At 51.2% G+C, this 18,386-nt stretch overlaps 1 long non-coding RNA gene across 1 annotated transcript; it reads right to left on the bottom strand.

The window, feature by feature from the left end:
- Positions 1-1,347: 1,347 nt before the first annotated feature.
- On the bottom strand, positions 1,348-18,345 carry LOC127601046 (uncharacterized). The gene is made up of 3 exons (XR_007962477.1): positions 18,016-18,345; positions 13,786-13,869; positions 1,348-1,998 (listed from the first exon to the last, which is right to left on the bottom strand). It is a non-coding gene; the product is annotated as an uncharacterized LOC127601046 (long non-coding RNA).
- Positions 18,346-18,386: the final 41 nt, after the last annotated feature.

The following is an 18,386-nucleotide window of genomic DNA, read 5'->3' as shown; positions in this document are numbered from 1 at the left end:
GCGGACTTTCGGTGCCTCGGTCAGTGAGATTGATGGATTGATCGATTTGGGTGGGTGTTCTCGCCATGGACGTCCCCACCGAATTTCAAGTTGCTATCCGACCTCGCCTCCGAGCAGGGTTACGGGCCGTTTCGTGGTTCGGCGTGCCGCGCCCACACGCGGTGATGAAAAGTTTATTTGTTTATTTAGCGCCGCCGATCTGTCCAGGATCGTTCAAATCAAATTTGTCACAAATCAGACATCTGAAGAGAGAATTGGTCAAAATTGGCCCAAAAAAAAAAAAATACCCCCAAAGGTCACTTTCAAACCACAACGACAGAATTTTTGTGTCTTTTTTGGTGTGGCCGCTTGTCTCGGGCCTTTCTCTCAAATTTCAGATTAAACTGGCTTGAGGGAATTTTCAAAGGACTCTGGGTGGGCTGCTGCCGTGCCAAAAAAACAGAAGAGGGTTGTAGTTGGGGGGGGCTGAACACTATCCACATCCCATAATGATCCCAATAATAACCCCTGACAACACATGCGAGCATAAAAAAAAATGTGCGCAAGTGTGTGGCTGGGATTATGAGGCGCAGTAAAACACGGAGAAACTCAGTGAATACGCTGGAGGTAAATGAAGTCCCAAGGGTGTCATATTCACCTCGCCGTAATAATTCTGCCTCTGTCAAACGCCAGCCAGCTTTTGCTCCAAGTGTGTGTGGGTGTGCATGTTTGTGTGCGTGCGTGCCGGAAACACACACACACACACACACTCTGTTCCTCTCTTAGCTCGTTCTTTTCCCTCTCGGTGGCGACAACTCTGAGCAGTACCTCAGCGGGAGGAAGTTGTCATTCATCACGTACGGTTGTTAGTGTGCATGTGTGTGTGTGTGTGCGTGTTGATTTCGCCGGCAAGAAGCGGCAAAACGCGTCTATTTCCATCTCCTCGGATGACTGAGGACGGCTCGGGCAAAAGGAAAGAGGCTGCCCACTGAGGGACACACTGGCTTGCATTGTGGGGCTTCGGGGCGGCAAAGCGCATGGATCCATTAAACGTGTGTGCGTGACATTTTTTGTCTATGTGTGTGTGTGTGTGTGTGTGTGTGTGTGTGCAATGAATGGCGCTCATTAGCCCCGTGTTAGCCTTGCTAGCTGCAAAATGCCCCGTGGCAATGAGGTCATCGCCAAGGTCGGGACTTGATTACATGCTAATGCACTCATGTGCTCCTGTGTTCTCGTAACACGCATGCACGCACACACACACACACACACACACACACACACACGCACGCACACACACAATTTTCTTCCAAAGATGTTTGTTTATTTATTTAATCAATGATTTTTTTTAGTACATGATAAGAAGCTGACAGAATATTGAAGGGAGCAGGAACTGTTCTGCAAATCGAAAAGATGTTTGTTACCCACATCAAGAAAGATGAAAATCAATCCTGAAAGCGAGTTAGCTTCCCGTGGTTCATCGTACCGAAGGGCCTTTTCACTATTTGGTGGGAAAAATATCCAGGTCGTTCTTATGAAGTTGAAGTCGTGAAGGTGTTTGCTGTAAGCAAAATCGGCCAATGGAAAATGAATGACGTGAAATCGGGACTTTGTGAACGTCACGGCGGCGAAAACCTTTGCACACCCGTTCTTGGTCGTCGCCCAGTATGGGGCTCGACGGAAAGAAAGGCTTTCCCGCTGTCGCTTTGCAGCCGGTGCTGATGGTTGCAGAAAACATGAATGAAATGTCAAGTCAAGTCAAGCGTCGTGAGGCGATTGCAAGGTGAGTTGCGCGCGACCTGGCAGTGTAAATCCATCCCGGTTTGAACCCGCAGCTCTACGAGTGTAAGGCAAAGCTAGCCGCAGGTGGAAACAACGGGCCCAAAGGAGAACATTAACCAGGAAGCGGCTCTGAATAAGATTAGAAGAACATGCCTCAGCTTCCCTTCCAAAACAGCTGATTGTCAAACTCATGACAGGTGCACTGCTGGAGGCCCCGCCCACCAACTCCTCACTCAGCCGCTGAAAAAAAAAAAAGCCACAAAGTCAAAAGGAAGACCTCACAACTTTTTTTCACCCGGCTGTTGTTTCCGCTGGAGTGGACGAAACCGCACAATAAATGGAGGCAAACCACAAATGGAGCATCTCACAAATACTATTGCTCGAAAAACCTGAAAAACGATTAAAACAAGAATGTATGTGTGCGTGTATTTGTGTTTGTGTGTGTGTGTGTGTGTGTTAGTTTTTATCAGTTAGTGGGGACCAGACAGCCCCAAGCAAAAGGCCTTTCGAGAGAGGCAAAGAGGCGTGTGTTGGTGGTTGGCGCTCCCTTGACTCTTGTCCTGGAGCCGCTAACGGTGTAGCTGAGGTGATGGGTTGCACCATGACGTTCATCTTGTCTTCATATTACTCAACTCAAGTGTATTTCTCGAGCCCTTTCAAACAGCCATCGCTGCATACAAAGTGCTGCACTTGGAGCAATTAACATATCCAACAAACAGTAAAGCAAATCGGTAACAAACACGGTAGAAAGATGGAGGTGTCTCTTCAGCCTTCGCCTGGGCTCTCAGTGTCATGGCTGTCTTGGGACGGGTCTAAAAAAAACAGCTGACCGTGTCAGGAAACCTTCCAAATCAGACTCCGCGGTCCAGTCCGTCAATTGAATAGAAGTTGAAAAGGATTGGCAAATAATTGTCTTGTTGCGTATGTTTCCATTTGCCGCAACGTCACATCACACCAGTGGAATTTGCAAAATGATGACTTTCTAGCGCAACGTTGTGTGAGCGTTTTTTTTCCCCCTTGCTTCCCGCTGCTCTGCTGCTGTTGTTTTTTTTCTCTCTCTCTCTCTTTCTTTTGGCTCGTGTGTGGGTGTTAAAAAAATGTTCAATGCCTGATGTGCTGTAAGTGAATAGTGGCCCATCTGCTGGGATGTTGATCCTCTTGTTTTTGGTGTTTGCGCGCGTGTGTGAAGATGCGTTCATGCTTGTCTGTTTGCACGTGTCTGATGTCAACTCAATATGTGTTTAGAAATGTGTGTGTGTGTGTGTGTTCAAGTGGCTTGGATGCCCCCCCCCTCCTCCCCATTTCCTTCCCGCCACCCCCGTTTTGGCGGGCAGGCCATCCAAGGCAGAAGGCGGCTGCGTTTCATGCTTAATTCTGTGTCAATTAGCGGGCCCGTTACCTTCCCTCCAGCGAGAGGGAGCGGGAGAGAAACACGAGCCCACAGAAAACGTCGAGGCTTTGACAGGCGCGGTGTTCAATCATTTATCCCCAGGCCCCGGGGCCACTGAGCCCTGTCAACAAACATTCCATTGAAATCATATCAAGCCGGGTACCCCCCCCCCCCCATCTTCGCCTGGCGCTTTATCACTTTCATTCTTCACCCGACGCTTCCTCCCTCGCCTTCACCCGCCTTCGCTGGGCTTTCTTCCTCCCTCCTCCTCGTCGGCTCGCGGGCCTTCTCCACCTCTTCGGTCGACGCTTGCGCGTTCTTCCGGTAAGCCTCCTTGGCGGGGTCGAGCGGCCAGACATGGCGGACGCCGCCGATGCCGTCAAGGCATTGCTAAGCGACGCCTTCTCCCAATTTCAACGTACAGCACGTTGCCATTTTCAGTCCAGCCGCCGTAACTCTTTGACCTTTGACTCTTTGATGAACAAAATCCTGGAACGGCACCACCAAGTCATCCAAGTCTCATTTTTAGTTTTTCACCCAGAAAACGGAAGTCAAGCAGTTGCATTTGAGCGGGATCTTCTGGAGGAAACGTTTTGCCCCCAACAAATCTTTTCAGCCGACGCGCTTGTCCAGTATTTCGGAAACACTCTTTGAGTCGCTCGCAAAACAGTCTCAGTCCATAGGAAGGACACGGCCATGTTGTCGTTCATGCCGGAGGAAATCGGAATGCTTTTGCGGCAACATTTGGAATCAACTTTTCCGCCTTGCCCCAAACGTCCTTGGCTGGCGAGGAAGACATGAAAAGATGTTTTCTTTTTTTGTTTTTGGCACTCCTGAAAAGGAGCATTCAAAGACCACCGTTTTTTTTTCGTGCCGGGGAGGCGGCGGGGCGGGGGTTGATGGCTGTCATGAAGGAAGGTGGGCGAGCAGGAGTGTGTCGGGCTGCCAGCTGGCACGGGAAGCGTCCCCGAGACGAGCGAAGGGCCAGCTGGAACGCCGCCGAGAGCGTGAACAAACTCGGTGGGCCCGTCCTGTTACAAGTGACACAACACAAGACTAATTGTGCATTAATCAGCGCCGTGGCTGCTCTCCATTTGTGCGGCGCTCCCGGGAGTCGGCGTTTTGGCTTACAGTTTGCCGGCTGCGCTCGGGGTCCGCTTCTCAAATTGCGTCAAATTCTGAGGGACCATCACGTGCTATTCTGCACAAAAAAAAAAAACAAAAAAAAAACTTGGATGACTCCTGTTATCTTTCTCCATTGAAATGAATGGAATCCCCATTCATCTGTTGCCCCGCCCCCTCCCCCAAAAAATGGTTCTTGAACTCCGATTCTGCCATGTGGAGACAACTTGCATGTGACATTTAAAGGGAATGAAAGGAGCAGCTACGATCGGTCAGGATTCAAATGTGCCGGAAGCACTCCCACAGCGGCGCAGCGCTCCCTTTTTCGCTGGCTTGTGCCCGTTTGCAAAATGTAATCAGCGCACGTATTTACATTGTCCGCAAAAGTCGAGGCCAAACAGAGCAGCCACGCACACATACCGAACATCAAAGAGTACAATTCCGTGGATAAATAAAAAATCAATTGATGAATGAATGAAATCATTTCTTTTGGGATCCCGTTAGGCTTCCGACTGTAAAGAATTACAGCAGCAAGGTTAGCTGGTTTGCAACACTGCCCTTTTCTACTTAAGTCTGTTCAAATTGAATTTAGAGAATACAATCAATGACAATTTTTTTTTTGTTTGGTTTTGTTTTTTAACTGTAGCCTCTATTTGTGGTGTCTGTTGTAATGTTAGTGTGTTGAAAAACATGCAAAAGAAGGGCAAACATTTTGTTGAAAAAAATTACTCATCGGCCAATTCATCGGTCAGGCTTTTGTTTGAATTCAGTCCGATTCTACACGTTGCCGTTCGGCATCTCAAAAAAAAAAAAGGTCAATCGGCATTTCCATCGATTGCAATAGCGAACGTTGATTTGAGTTGCGAGCGTGGCCACTGAACCAACAAAACGCTCAAGTCAAGGCACCACTTTGTGATGATGATGAGGATGATGAGGCACTGCCCCCTCTCGCAAGGGTCCGTCAATATCAGTGAGATTTGCTCCCGTGCCAAACCCGAAAATCATCCGAGCGCCGCTTTGTACGCGGAAAATGGAGTCACTCGTACCTCAAGGCACCGCCGGCACGTGAAGGCTAAACCGCAAAATTGAGGCTAGGGAACACCCCGCCCTCAAAAATCATATGCCCTTTGTTAGCAGGCTAACACCCCCCGCCCCCCCCCAGACGTCCCAGGGAAGACCCAAGTCTCCTCTGCCTCCCCCGTGGAATCAGCAAAGATTAAAATTTCGGGGATTAGGTTCCCCTGCTCGGCCTGTAATCCGAGCAAACAATGCTCCCCGACACCGAGTGTCAGCTCCCGAGGCGTGGCTAAATCCTGCGTGTCAGTTATTCCTTATGGAAGGGTTCTCTCGCCCCCCCCCCAAAAAAAAAAAAACAAAGACGCGCCCGCCACCTTCTTTCCTCGCCGTAGCCCAACCCAGCCGCCACTGTAATGAGGCAACGTGGGAGATGGTATCGGGGGGTCTGGGGGCTTTCTATCCACTAATAGGGTCAATGGAATAAACTGTTTACCAGGAGGTGGGGTGGGGGGGTGCTCAGTGTTGGCCCGAACGTTCCTCTTGTCTGGTTCAAGTCTGCTCTTTTGGGGACTGACTATTAGGGTGAGAAGGCCCTGTTGGAATCGCGCCTTTTTGGTGGGACGGACATCTTATTTGAAACTTTTGCCAGTTTAGGCACAAGAAATATCCGTCAGGAGCGGATGCACCAAAAAGAAATGTCAAGTAGCCAAGCTTGAGAAGAAAGAGTGGCCATTCGGGGCTCATCTTGGCCTCTTCCGCCATCCTGAAAAGGCTTCGTCTTTGAGATTTTTGCCCCAAAAATGAATTTGAAGTTTCACTTGGCAACGCATCGTTTGGGACGAGTCTCTCGGAAGAGTATAGCCACCAAAAAAAAAAAAGTCTCAAGAAACTATTCCTGAAATCGACCCTCCAAATCAGTTTCACTTGGCTAGACCTCATTTGCTCCGCACATCTGTTCCGAGTAGACCCACAAAAAAGGAGCCTGCTGTTTTGGCTAGCGGCAGCCATTTTGGGAACGTTTTGCCCATTTGCAGGGCTCCGTCCAACACAAACGCCAACAAATTTGGAGTAACACAGCTCGACAGAGGGGTAGGCGCTTACGATATGCTGAAAAAAAAAACGTGACTTGAAAAACCATGATGCTAGCGTTGGAGGTGGGGGGGGGGGGGCTCACGTTGCTGCTTTTGCGTCTTTTTCTTCCACCTTATCAAACGTCAGCGTCAGCCATCCAATAAGAGGCCAAGAGATGGAAGGCCGAGCCAACCGAGGTCCTCTTTTAAATACGTCAGTGTCGAGCAAGCGCCGAGCTCCAGCCGGCCACGGCGTGCGCTCCTTTAATTTCATTGCTATGTCAGCGTTTATTAAAAGCCATTCGTCACGAGCGGGGGGAGGGGGAGGGGGGTGGGGGGGTTAAAATAGTGAGAGGAACGGCAAAGACACAAATGAGAGAAATGCAGGCATAGCGACGGGGCCAGACCAAGAAGGATGACTTCCTCGGGACAGATAACGGCATGGTCATATTTTGGGGAGGGGGGAGGGGGCAGGTGGCGCTCATGCTTCACCGTCACCTTGGGGAGTCTTTTAGGTAGAAGATGAGGGGGGGTGGGGGACAGCAGGTGTGATAAATGACAACCCCCCTTCACCCCCAAAACCTCCTTCAGTTGCCCTAGACTGTGGCGGCGGCGGCCAGGCTTTTGGGGCTCATTTCGAAGTGTCTTGGGAGGGGCCCGCTGACGTGCAGCCTCATTCTCCTGAAGGGAAGCGCAAAGACGTAAAACGCGTCACATCCAAAGACGAAGGCGAGCGTCACGAAAATGAACGCAGGGCGCAACACAACATGTTTGGGTCCCTCTCCAGCGCGCATGCCGAGGGTCTCGGCGTTTCCTGCCCCACAAAAGCGGTCCTCTCAATTAACGTCGTCGACCTCTCGGATTAGGCGCTGCGCAGAAACGCGGCTCATTTTTGTCGCTTTGTTTGTTTGCCTTTGTTCAGCACTTTGAAGAAAGGTCCGAGTCTTTGACTCGCAAATCCGGTGCCGTCAAGCGCCTCCCGGCGTCATTCCGAGATGACATCAAAGCGGAATGCGATCCCACGTGGCGCGGCGCGGTGCGGCGCAGCCCGTACAGTAGCGACTGTACCATCAAAAGGAACGCAAACGACTGATTTCCGTGCCGCAAAGTCAAAACGTGAAAAATGAAAGACAAGGAAGGGCTTCCAGAAACACTTGCGCGACGCCTTCTACCCATCTGCCCTCCTCGCCGGCCGGCTCTGGAAGCGACTGGCGCATGATAGCGCTCGGCGGAGGAAAGAGAAGGAGAGGAAATAAAATCAAGTGTGACAACATATGAATTTCAAATTTCTCGGGCGACATCAAAGTGCGCCGTGCGGGGTGCCTCTCCGACAAGGGCACTTTCAGATTTTGCCGTCCTCTCGATGGTATCGCCGAGGCCCCTAACCAGGATCCCACCGAAAGCAGCGAGCGGCATCCGGCGGACAGAGATAGAGCGGCCAGGAAAAAAGGGGGCGCAGACACGACTGGGGGGGTGAAGAGAAGATGGAGAGAGGAAAGCAGGGGATCATCCAAAGAGTTGGCGGTCGCGCTCTTTGTTGTCCGAGTGATCAGAGCCAGCCTTTCATCACATGCAGAGGAGGGAGAAGAAAGGCAGACGGGCAAACGGCCGCGAGAGGCCGCGCTCGTCCTTCCGACGACTCGGCGGCTTCGTGTCGTCATCACCGACGAGGCCCGTTCGCTACCTGTCGGTGCCGCTCGGCGCGATAGTGGGCCAACTCCGGTTTTTGCGGGGTTGCTTTGCTATTTCATTGTTGTTTTGTTTTGAGATGTATTTCGAGATCGACGCTGGCTTGGATCTTGAAATCCTGTACGGTCAACTCCAAGCCGCCTTCACGGTGCGAAATGCGCAAGGGTCATTTTCGATACGGCAAGAAAGAATCTCCGAATTCGGTTGACAGGCTCTCAGAGTAAATGGCCGAGATGATCCGTAGTGACGCAATTTCTGTCGTCCTTGCCCTGACCAAATGGTTGGTCTCCTGCTTCATGAGCAGCCCAAAAATCAGGCGGTACACAAAAGCACAAAAGCCAAATGAAAACACTCGCGAGGAGCGACTGCGACTGTCAGACATTGACCGCCAACGACAGTCGGTCCCTGACGCCACCTGGCCACTCCCTCCAAAGGCAGACGCCCAACGCTCGAATCGTACAGTCGGACAAAAGGGACTTGACATTCTGAACCCCCCCTGAAATGCATTCGCTCAGTTCTCGAGTGGATTTCTCGCCCAATACTTCCTTTTATCGAAGGATTGATTGGTGTCGAGGGGTTGCTTGCTACTCGGACTCGAGGGCAATATTTGGCTCCTCTAGCCACCTGGGGTGATGAAATCCGATAACGCTGCACGTTTACCCGGCGCGTCAACACAAACATTGGGATCGGCGCCGCTCGGATTTTTTGGGCCGCAGGCGCCGAATTGCCTGCGAGCTTTCTCGGCGGGAGGCCGGCCAGCCCTCTGGCAAGGCTGCGCCTCTGGCAGCGTCGCGAGACGGGCCGGGGGTCTGCCGAGCCCAAAGGGGGCCTGTGACACCCCCCAAGAGCCACCCTCCCTCCCCCGGAGGCCCCTTTGGAAGCGGATGCTGAGCTCCGGGGGGAAGCCGGTGGAAAAGAGCGGAAAGGTCACGCGGGCGGCGTGTACCTCGGTGATGAGGCGACTCCCTCCCAGGAGTCGCCTAGCAACCAGACACCAAAGTGAACGGCGTTTTGGCTTTCCGGCATGACGTCGCAAAGGCGCCGATTGAGGTAACAAACGACTGACGGGGTTCTCAATGCCTGCGATGTCACCAGCCATCCTTCCCATGTCACACAATAGACGCGGCGTTGCTTTGACCCAACCTGAAAGTTTTTCGGGATACGGGCCGTCGCTCGACGGGTCTTATTGCTTGAACCGGAGAGCAAAAATTGAGCGCCGCACGGCGGTAAGAGACTCATCCGGTGTCACAACGCGGAGCGGTTTTGGCACTTGGTTAAGCATTCTGCTACAAATGGGCTTTTTTATTGCTACCCCCAATTGAGGTTGAGCCAAAATAAACATCAAATGAAAATAATTGTCAGCCAGGCAAGTCCGCTTCGGTTAAATCGAACAAGTAAGCTAACACATAGCATCCGTCTTATGGCAACGGATACAGAATGGAACGCAAACGACGGACCGCTACGTGGCGACAGGCAAAACCGACAACTGGTACTCGTGGGAAAAACGCCGCTGATATTCTTGCAATTCGTTGAGCGTAGTTGCGACGATCCCGTCGTGTGCCCGCTGGCGGGTGGTCTTAGGTGTGCTTTTGTAAGTTATGGGCTGCATTGATGGATGAACGGCCCTCGGCCCACTCCCGGGGCAACGAATCCCATTCTGAAGTCACCCGTCGCAAAGCAACCAATGACATCCCTTTTGACGCGTCCGCACGTTCTGTTCAAGGGTCTTCCTGAAGCTCTTGTTTCATTTTCTTTTGTTTTTGCAACCGCGCTGGTTTTTCAAATGCTCTGAAAGTAAAACGGAGTCAAGATTTTTTTTTTGTTGCGTGAGAATTGGGAATGAAGACAGAAGGTCTCACGCGCAGACGAGGCCCCTCCTGCACGGCCAAGCAGCTGAGCGACGTGCAGCCACAATGGCCCTTTCGGGCGAGACGGGACTAATCCGCCCTCACCCCCCCCCCGTCCTACTGCGCCGGTGAAAGGGGGCCTGTCAATCATAGCGTTACACCCTCGGGTCCCCGAGATGGATGTGTTCAGATTGGAGGACTTACTGTACCCACTCTTTTTTTTTGGTTGTTGTTGGGGGGGCAAAGGGGGGGGGGCTGATTAAGAAGCTCCTTGCAGACGCCACCGAGAGACAACATGCGCCCTGACATTTAACACGCAGGTTGCCTGCATGTTGGCGACAAATCATCTCCAGCATACACCTTTTTATTTTGATTTTTTGCCCATGTATGTTGCATTGCAGAGCTGTTTATCTCTATGTGACATCATCAACAAGAGCATTAGCTCCTATCGTGGCTTCCATATGATGAAGGAGCACGATTTTTTTTTTAACTCACGAGTTAATGAGGAAGACAGCCATGAACACGGGCCAGGGATGGAGGATGAGGAGGGTTTCCTACGGCCACGCTCGCACACACACACACACACACACACACACACAGAGTTGTGTTGAAGCTGTGAAGGCAAACACACTCTGACCTCCACAGAGTAAACACGTATTTGGAGGTGTCAGACGCCGAGCGCAATATCCTCTGGCACAGTACAGCCGAGCGCGAACGCTTACGCGTGTGCGTGTTAGCCGTCAGCTGAGCCGTGCACTGTCCGTCTCAGCTGGGTGACGCTGATCAAATGGAGCAGACGGCGAGGACCCCGGTGCACTTTGTGCCTCACAGACATTGGCCGGGGGAGGGGGGGCAGAGGGGTACATACAAGGAGGAGGCGGGGGGGGCAGGGACAGGGCGCTAGAGCGAGAGCCCTACGACCGCCTCCGGCCAGCATTATCTCCTCGGTGCGGGGGCGGGACCGTGTGTCCGTGACAGTGTGACAAACTCGTGCTTAGTCACAAGCGTGCGTTTGTCTGCTCGCTCGTGTTCAATCGTGTGCAATATGCTGGCGCTCATACTTCAGTTGGCGGGGCCAAACGTCGCGTCAGCGCAGAGGCCCGGCCGAGCGCAACTCGAGGGACGCCTTGGAGAGAGAAGCGCTGGACAAAACGGAGCCACCATATTGCAGATAGGCCCAAACCCAGTTGGACTTTTTCAAGCCACTTATGAGATTGAGCAAATTGTGCGCCGCGATTAATGCGATTAATTGCGCGATTAATCGCTTTCAGTGATCTGCACTCTCTGAGGCTTTCAACTCTGAAATCAAACTTGAGGGATTTGACGTGTGAAACTTGAGCATATCTTGCGGCCTCCGTCACGAGGGTGAGAGACGCACACCCGTATAAAAAAGAAGACCATCCGGAAGAGAAATTAAGAGGCGACACTGCGCGACGAGCGACTGACTATTTTGGAGCCCCAAGCAAGCGTGTGCGTGCACTTGATCTGCCCCATCCTCGTTTTCTGCTTTTTTTTTTTTTTTTGCCAAGCTTTCCTACTCCGCCACTCTCCCCCCACCCCCCACCCCTTCCCTCCCACATTGCGCCTTAATGGTAAATCAACAAAGGGCTCACATGAAAGCGAGGCTCGCTCTCTCCTTTTTTTTTTTTTTTTTTTAGCCGGCGAATTATTCATCAGCGCCAGGCGCGCGTTGGCACTGCGGGCGAAAATCCTGCAGCGGTGGGCGCTCCCATTTTAATTGCCAGAAAAAGATACGGGGAGAAGGCCGAGCCGAGGAAGGGAAAATGCCAGGTCTGAAGAAAGAAAAGAGGGTGACCCCCCCCCCTCGGCCCCCCCAAAAAAAGATGAAAAAATGGCAATCACAAGTGAAGTGCCTCTCCACCCTGAGCAACCCCCACGAAAAGACAGATAGTGGCGGGCGCGCGGGGGGAAAGCGCACCCCCCCCCCAAAAAAAAAAAAGAGGTGGGATTAGGTCTGAGAGACAGTTTACTCGGCTCTTTTTGTGCGGCCAACCTGCAGGATTAGAGATAACAAATGTTAGCCGAGGACGGGCACCTGCTGCGACAGCCGCAGGAGGAAGGAGCCAGAGGAGAGAGCCCGGCTGAAACGGCCCCACTACGGCACGAGTTGGGGCTGGCGGGGACAAAGAAGGCGGACCAAATCCAGTTGCGTCTGATTTCTGGAGCTCATCGCCGAGCGGCTAATCTGACCTTGCCGCCCTCAGAAGCGTCTTTGCGACCTTATCTGCAGACCCGAAGCACATCCCGAGCCACTTCCTCACAGCCGCGACCCTTTTCCACACTTGGGACTGAGATTTCAATATTCCTCCGCTAATGTTAGGCGCCCCTCCAAAAATGGTTTGCTTTTCTTTTGTTTTCATCGGAGTTCATTCAACCCCCCCCCCCCCCAAAAAAAAAATCAAACAGCCTTTTCCGTTCTCGATCAATCGTCAGGAGCACCCAAAACGTTGCCCGCCTTCTGTTTCTCATCCAAAAATTGCATTCAAAAGGAGCGTTTTGGTGTTGGGACAAAAGGTGCTCACCCCAGCCTTGTGGCCCCGCACTTCAGACCTGACGGCTTTCACCTCCCCCGTTTAGCATTCGGTCCCGGGTCTGACCTTTCAATTTGTGAATTTACAGTCTGAGCGCTCGGCCTGGACGCTCGGGGAAATGGCTCAATGAGGAAACATTGCGCATGTAAAACTTGCCTCACTCACGTTTTTTGTTGTTCTCTTCTTTTTTTGAGGCGGCCGGGGAGATATTACAAAAAAATAAGTCAATTAAAAAATCAAAAATATTTAAACAAAAAAAAAACAAAAGCAAGCGGATAACTGCAGGGGCTGCTAAACGAAGCAAAAAGACCCCGAGTGACCGAGGGGAATTATTTGGCTCCATTAAGCAGGCATTAACATGAATTACTATCTAATTAAAATTAAACAGCTCATTAATAACTTTGCGGCAGGGGCCATAGCGCGGAAGTCCTCTCGAGTGAGTTTACGTGTGTGTGTGTGTGTGTGTGTGTGTGTGTGTGTGTGTGTCGGGCCAAGAGAGCAATCGAGTGGGATAAAAGCCAGCAGCTGCTCCACGGGAGGCTCTGAGGGTCTTGGAGATGGGGGCCCGCTCATCAAGGCGACAGCCGAACCTAAAAAAATGCGTATGTGTATTTTATATACTGTATATATCTATACAGTGTATATACACACATATAAAATGTTTCTCTTGTTTCATTTCTGTCCTGTTTCAATATTTACAGCCACCCATTGAGGCAAACAATTTGGGGCTAAATTGGTTGTGGGTGGGGCCGGTGACCTTGATTGCTGTCGAGTAGGTTATTACTGAGTTTTCGAGTAGTTTTACTTTCTTTGGTTTTATTTTAGTTCAGTATGGACTCTTCCATGCGGTTTTCATATTTCTACCGCAGCCCGTTTAGGCAGCAAACAATTTCTATTTAATCGGTAGGCCGCGGATGCATGTCGAGACAAAGACAATAATATGAGTTTTCCGAATGGTCTGGCCAAATCTCTTGTTTCTGTTTACTTGCAGTTCAGCCCGTTTAGGCGGCAAACTATTTTGGGCTGCATTGGTTGCCTAACTTCCCCGAGTCAGCAGTCCTCTGAGCCTTACTATCAAATAGACACAGAAACCTTTTCTTGAACTGTTTGAATCGACTTCCGAGTCACTCCTACAGCAGCCCGTCGAGGCGGGTGATTGGAAATCTGTTTTCCCTCTTGCAAATTAACAAACCCACAAGTGACACTCACCTTCATTGCAAACAAAGCCAGCGAGTGAACAAGAAAGAGCGTGACGCACACACGCACGCGCACACACACACACACACAGACACACACACACAGACACACACACACACACTTGTTGGCAAGGAGCTGTTTACCTCTGTATCCGTGCTGTTGTCTAGAAGTAGAGACCCAATCCATATTCACTGGGCTGAAATTCCTCTGCTTATCTTCACCCGAACCTAAAAAAGAAAGAGAAACAAGCTCAGCATCTTCCCCTGTGCGCGCGCACGCACGCACGCACACATCCATCCATAAACATGTCGTTGCGGAGGCAAGAGGCCAGCGCGTCGGACCAGGAGGGCGGCGGGCATAAGAATCACCTTGAATTGAAAAGAGAGGATCGCACCTCCTCGGCACAGAGCGGATATGGACGTGCGGGCCGCCTCGCAGGTGGACCGAGGAAGCGTTCGGGGGGAGGCGGGTGGGGGGCATGAGTGTGTTCTGAGGGGGCACGGTTGCTGAATTTCCAAAGTGCGGAGAGTGATGCTTTGGAGGAATTGACTGGCCTGCAATATCAGGGGCAGTTTAGTACGCTTGATCATGTGTCGAGACTGTGGGGAATGGAAATCATTTGTCAACGCAAATTTAAAGAAATACATCAAAGAACATTTCACTGAAAAGAGAAAAAAAACTAAATAATTTGGGGGGGGGGGTGCCAGTTTTGTGGAGTTTGTTGTCTGAGGTTAACCTCATTTGTTGTGTGTACGTTTGGGATGATTCTTCATTTGAAAGCAAAAAAGGACGACGGTGGCATGGAAAGTCGACTAGAACATGGAAGCTTTCCAGGCACTACTTTGCCATTCACTGATTGCGGATTCAATGTTTTTGACTTTGCAGCAGGGTTTCGGTATCGGTTTCGGGATCGCCGCATTTGGGAGAAATCAAAGCCGCTTGAAATCCTGGCGGGTGCGCGTTGCCTCCTTCTCCACATGAGCTTGAATGTGATCGGTTGCATCCGCTGCGTGATCCCAGTTCTTGTAATTTTTTTTTGTAATGATTAAAGGTCCCATGAATCCTGGGAAAAGTTTTGATCAGAAAAAAAAAGTCTGGCCATGGAACAGGGACGTGTGGACTTTCTACATCGGCTACGCGCTGCTGCAGGCTGACGTTTTGACTCGCGACCGAGTTTCGACAGACTGGCCCATTAACGGGGAAGCGCTGGATTATTGACCGAGGGTGCAAATGGAGTAAATGCCGCATTCCAAACGGTCCTCGGCGTTATCGAGGAGTGTCTCCCGTTCGGTGTGAAGACAAATGTCCAAATGGGAATCTCGGCCCCATTTGGAGGTGCCGGAGGCACTTCATTGGATCGGCCGTCTTCCCGTACGTGAAGTGGACTTGGGTGGGCGTCGAGGAGGGGGAGTCGCCACACACCGGCGCCCCGAGTGGTCCTCAAAGAGTGCTCTGGCTTGGCTTCGCTTGAAAGGGGATGGGAAGGGGGGGGCGGCTTAGTCATCACGGGTGCCTGTTCCGTCGCGAGTCGGCCGCCTTCTTGTTTGGGAGCTTCAAGTCGGGGAAACTCTGACGACTAATTGCGCGGCGGTGCCGGCCATGAATATTCATGCTGCTGTGTTCAGACCCCGTCTAATTAGTGGAGAGTTAGAGGAAGAAACTGGCACCTCGCATACGCATACGCCGGGGAAGCGCGCCCACCCCAACGCCACCCCGCCGTCCTCCCCACTTCTCCCACCACGCAGCTCTCAAGGGAATGCTGGCAGGGTAGCCGCAGTTCATTAGTTAAAAAAAAAAAAAAAGGGAAGAAAGAAAAGTTACCTGAAAAGCACATATTTGGTCTTCAAAAAAAATGGACGGGCAGAGAGACTTTTTTTCTTTTTGCATATTTGGGGGCCTATTATGCATGTCCATCAAAGAACAGGCACACACAATTATCAAGTGGAGAATTTCAAAAATGTAAACATGGGAGAGGCAAGCGTTGGGAGAGGCTGGGCGGCTCACCTTAAATATCCAATGAAACCCTTTCAACAAAAGTCATACTTTGGGACTTACCTGTGGAAAGTATTTCAGAAAAAGAAAAAAAAACTACGAATCGCTTCCAATCAAATGTTTTGCCTACTTTTGTCCTTGAGACAAGGATAGAATAAGTTTTGTTTTTCAACTTGACTATTAAATCAATTCATCAAATTGGTCCAAATCGCAGGTGGGTCTTGTTTTGCCCCAAGCGAGCTTATTTTTTAGTATTTACAGTGAGCATTTTTGTTTTTTGCGGAGGATAAAGACTATATGCCTGTGAGTATATCGCTACAATGCCTGTCTACATGTGTTTTGGTGTACAGGTTTACCACCCGCGTTCAAATCTCCCTCGCTTCAAGCGGGCACGGATCATTCGATTGACGGCTTGAGCTCTAGCCACAAGCGAGACGACTTTCCGTGTCCATGATGGTCACAAATTCTCTTGACCGAAGCCCCACTCGGCAAAATATATTTTTTTGCATTCCGATGATTATTATCTTTGCACAATATGGACCAAGTAGCAAAATCCAGCCGTTTTTGTCCTTCTCGGGGGGGGGGGGGACTTTACCGCGGAGCGTCCATGACGTCACAGTTGCCATGGGTGCTTTTTATTGCTCAATCGCAACACCGTAAATGCAATACTCATCATAATGCTGCATGTGTTTAGGGACACAGATTGCGATTGTTCTCGATTCAGCTCAGCTGCATTTCCGCAGCCGCCGTCGCCCAAAGAGCAAAAATAAGTCACACAACAATAAACAAGAAATAACCACGTCAGCAGAAAGCACAAAAACGGTCCAACTCAAGTCTCATGCGGAGGCAAAGAAGAAAAATGACGAGTTGGGGGCTCACCCGACGTTCATTCTAAAGAGCAGAAAAGGCGGCGGCCCCTCTGAGCTTAAGTTCTCGCTACCTGGAACGGCGCCTGGTCCCATGCAGATCAGAGGTCAGGTGGGGCCGGGCCATTTGGGCATTGGAAAACAAATCTTCAAAAGAGCTCCCGAACGTACACGGATGCCAGAGCAGAGGATGCGCGGCGGCATTCTGGACCCGCTGGAGATGCTCGATGGAGGATCGTTGAGCGTCTGATGCTTGTCGCTAAAGTTCACGGCCACCGACGTGATTTGGAGGGAATTCTTTTTGCTCGCAGTTTAAGACAAAAATTTGGCCCAAGGGACGGCCTGTATCCCGAAAAACCCGTCGTTGCACCCTGTCTGTGCCCCCCCACCCTTTTGCTCACATCCTGCATGTTGACCTGATGTCAAGTCATGTCATGCAAGAAACTATAAATTGACACGATGGAGAATTTGACCCAACAAAGAAGACCTTCATATATGTGGGGGGAGGGAGGGAGGTGCCCCCCCCGCAGCACCCCCCCTACTTTTTTTGTGTTCATCATCTCCCAGATTGGTCCTCGTGGTCTTTGGCTTCTGTGGGCTCCCTTTCATGGCGCGCACCATGGAGACGCGGTTGGCCGTGGCAAAAATGCACCGAGGGTGCGGGGGGGGCACCATTCCTCCACAAAACATGCCCCCTCACCTCATGCCCCCCCCCCCCCTTCCCTGCCCCGCTGAGCATCTGGATGTCCCTTTTCCTTCCACGCGCGCACAAGAGTGACGCTATGCGGCGTGCTTTTTACAGACGGGGGCAACAAATGACCCCCACAGGCAGCCAAAAAAGAGGAAGAGTCCTCAAAAGATATGGAAGTCATGCGAAGAGAAAATGCGGTCGTGCAACAAATCTGCAGGAAACACGCAACAAATTTACAAAATTACGCATCGTGTTGCACGTCCGTAGAAAGCGCCGCGTGAATGGTAGTGGGGCTGCACCGGGGTTCAGGCGCTTCTCTTGAGTAAGCAGCGTTTTAGCTGTGAACGCTCCACAAAATTTGCTTTCGGCGTGAGATAGACGCCACCAAAATATTGTCGTTGCAGCAGCCATGCAAATGTCAAGTCAAGTGTATTCGTAGAACACTTGCAAATGTGCGATGAAACAATTGCGGTCAAAACTAGCGGCGAACCAAGCGCTTGCTTCCCCCAAACACAACGACGAACTCCATGCTGGCACTCACAAAAAGAATGTTTCAATTCAAGAAAGAAGTCAACTAGTTGTAAAAGACTGTTACCAAAAAATCGCAATGAAAAAAAAAACAGAGCTCAGCCAAATTCCGCCACATTCATTAAAGCTGCAAACGGTCGCATTGCAAGCACACGCCATTGTCATCGATTGACCCTCAAGCATGCCGTGCACAGTCGGGAAAGAACGGCGTGGCCATGTTGACTCTCCCCCCCCCCCCCCCACACACACACACACACACACTTTCTCCCACGCGTTTAATGAGCGCTCAGCCTTACCTTTCAAAGCTGCCCCCAAAATATGTCTCGTGCGCCCCAACGCCGCTGTCAATAAATCGACTGCGCACGCGTCAAGGTTGGCGTGCGTGGCGACGACGACCACGAAGAAGAAAAAGAAGAAGAAGAAGAAGAAGAAGGAGAAGAAGGAGGAAAGCGAGTTGAACGGCAGCACTTTGGCGTCCGCGAGGAGGGCGACGTGCGGCCCACTGGCCACTTTTGAGGCGAATGCGACGCCAGAGATGGAAGATTTGTTTCAAGCCCCGCATTTCCATTTAAGGACGTGATTGTGTTTGCAAAAGATCCCTTTCAATCTTTTGCATGCCCACCCCAGCCCCCCTCCCTCTCTCACTCGCTCTCTTACCGTGCGTGCG

This window comes from Hippocampus zosterae, chromosome 5, assembly GCF_025434085.1.
Source record: "Hippocampus zosterae strain Florida chromosome 5, ASM2543408v3, whole genome shotgun sequence".
Taxonomy (NCBI): Eukaryota; Metazoa; Chordata; class Actinopteri; order Syngnathiformes; family Syngnathidae; genus Hippocampus; species Hippocampus zosterae.
This window is presented reverse-complemented; position numbering and strand designations above follow the sequence as displayed.